Source organism: Maylandia zebra, linkage group LG13 (assembly GCF_041146795.1).
Source record: "Maylandia zebra isolate NMK-2024a linkage group LG13, Mzebra_GT3a, whole genome shotgun sequence".
Lineage (NCBI taxonomy): Eukaryota > Metazoa > Chordata > Actinopteri > Cichliformes > Cichlidae > Maylandia > Maylandia zebra.
This window is the reverse complement of record NC_135179.1, coordinates 2,182,547-2,185,046: the sequence shown is the minus strand read 5'-3', so window position 1 is coordinate 2,185,046 and position 2,500 is coordinate 2,182,547. Positions and strand designations below refer to the sequence as shown.

The 2,500-nt window shown below is 50.5% G+C and overlaps 1 protein-coding gene across 2 annotated transcripts in view; it reads left to right on the top strand.

Moving 5' to 3' along the window:
- usp54a (ubiquitin specific peptidase 54a) overlaps positions 1-2,500 on the top strand; it is a 36,073-nt gene that overhangs the window by 12,080 nt on the left and 21,493 nt on the right. The gene's annotated exons all lie outside the window — the stretch shown is intronic.

The window sequence follows — 2,500 nt, the reverse complement described above, 5'->3', positions numbered from 1 at the left end:
CGCACCTTTGCAGGTGTGCGACATCATGTGAACAAAGCTGCTGCTCATCATTATATTCCGGTTTCTCACACACCCATGAGTCCCAGAATTCCGATCGGCAAAACTGGAGCTCCGACTTCTTGGATCAACATCAAAGAGTCTGAGGTAACGACCTGCCTCAGGTGTCCGTCCGACCATGAACACATGCTTCCTCCTGACTCCTGCACCTTTTGGACCCTGCAGCTGTCCGTCCGCCCGGTCACGTCAAACCGTAACGGATCAAACGGAGCGGGCCTGTGGGGCGCCGCGCCGAGCTGAGTAGGTGGCGGATCGGAGAGACATCAGTACTGACGGGACGCACAGAGGCTTCGATGTGATGAAGGCAAAGTGAAGAGGAAGAAGATCGCAGTAACAAGCAGCTGCTCACACTCTATCAATATCATCATCCTCCTGCTGCTGCTGCTGCTCAGAACATCCACCTCTCCAAGAAAGCCTCGCACACTCTGACTTTATTTTACTTTGGTCACTCACGTGTGAGTTGATGTTATCATGCATGTGTAGTATGAGCAGCACAGGTGTAAGAACACAGCATGTAAAACACCACAGAGCTCATTTTTTAAAGGCTTCAGGCTGCAAACATCAAACTTTTTCAGTTGTTGATCCTGGAAATTCAGTGAATCTGTCCCCATTGACTCCAATGTTAAATCTTTCCAGCATTCATAACCTGATACGCACACTGATTGTTCTCTAGCGATAATTCCCCCTCACAGCATGTGTTTAAATTGTATTAAAGTTAGCATTATTAGGGGCGTGGCCTCTTTGGCTGACAGGTGGATGGTGACACAGGTGGCTGTAGCTGCTAGCTGTCTGCTAGCTTCACCTGAACTGGACCTCTGGACCGTGTTTGTGCTGTTTTTTAATGGCCTCATCAGTAAAATGCTGCTGTGATGTCACTGTACTAACGGACCGAGGGAACATCTCAGATTTTGATTGGATGTTCCTGATTATCAGCTGAGTGTCGCTCCCGTAGAGTCTGTGGTGGACCCTTTGTGTTTGCGTGTTGTTCGTCCTGCAGGTTTCCGTTTGGGCTTTGATTTAAGTGACGACTGCGGCTCGTCCGGCTGATCTTTGTGCTCAGGTGTTGATGTTTCCTCCTGCTGCGTCCTGCAGGCTGATTTCATCCTTTCAAAGCAAAAAAGGCGCTAAACGCTGATTCCTCTGTGGGACGTGTGCTCGGCGTGCAGATCTGCACAGACGGTTTGTTACCTGGTCGACCTGCTGGAGGCCGCAGCGACATATTGCAGCCGGCGGGGGTGGCGGGGACAGGAAGGAGGAAGCAAACGACCAAATGCTGACGCCGCAGTTTGTTTCACTGAGGACTCAGGTCCAAGCGTGAATCAGATCAGCGCCTCTCCGTCTGCTTTTAAGCCCCAGCATCACGTCTGAATCGTCCTGATCAGCACATTTCTGTTCACCCCGTGTCGGTGTAATAGACACCCGGCTGTGTGCTTCAAACACACCAGCATTTGTCTGCAGCACGAGTTTGTTCTGATGATAATTTCCTGCGTTAGTGTGAAATGTTTCATGAAGGGATTCAGCTCACTGTGAATGAAAGTAAGTCATCCATGTTCTCACAGGCTGTTTGATGTGAAGTCTGCAGGTCGTGAGGTTGTGAATGGATCAGATCACCGTGTCGACACCTCCATCAGGGACTGTCTTTAAATGTAAACCCTGCAAGTTTAAAGCATAGTAATGGTTAAACCGTGGTTATGGTTGGTTCACTGTTTCAGATGGCTGAGTGGTTAGGCCTGGCTGTTTCTGCTCCTCTATCACGAGCTCAGCTGGGATCTTTCTGCGGTTGGCGGCTCGGTGCCGGCCCCGGCTGCAGGCACGTCTCAGTCACTGAGACAAACACAAACACACACTGCAGGATTCAGAACTGTCCGACCCTCCGGGCCCCCGCGGATCGTTTTAAAACCCTCCTCATGAGTAAAGTGATGAAAAAATTCCTCCGTGTCTGGATTCCTGCTGCTCGGCGGGAGGCGAGGCGCCCGGCTTCTCCGCGGGGTTCAGCTAACGCGGCGTAATGCCCCTTTAACCCACGCCGGCCCTCACGGCTGCTCCGGTCTCAGTCTGGTGAGTTTTGGTGTAGCTCCGCCCTTATCCACCCAGCGAGTCCTGATGTCTTTCCTCCGGCTCTGACACGTTTGCTTCGATGGTTTCTGGTCTCGGCTTAAATCCTCAGAGCCGTCTTTAGCTTCTGCTCCACTAATTCAGTTTCCTGTCAGTGTTTGTTTCTGTGTGATATCAACAGAGGTTTTAATTCGTCTTAGCTCTGATGTGGTGAAGGTGCAGAAACCCCAGCATTCAAATTAAAGCGTGTATTTCACAGACTTTGTGTGCAGCGTGAGGCACTTTCTTACATTAAATATTACATAATTCAGTTTGCAGTTTCTGCTCTGCAAACATTTTATTTACGAGATCGTCTCTGGAGGCGAGAAGCGGCTCTGTGGTGAGCGGC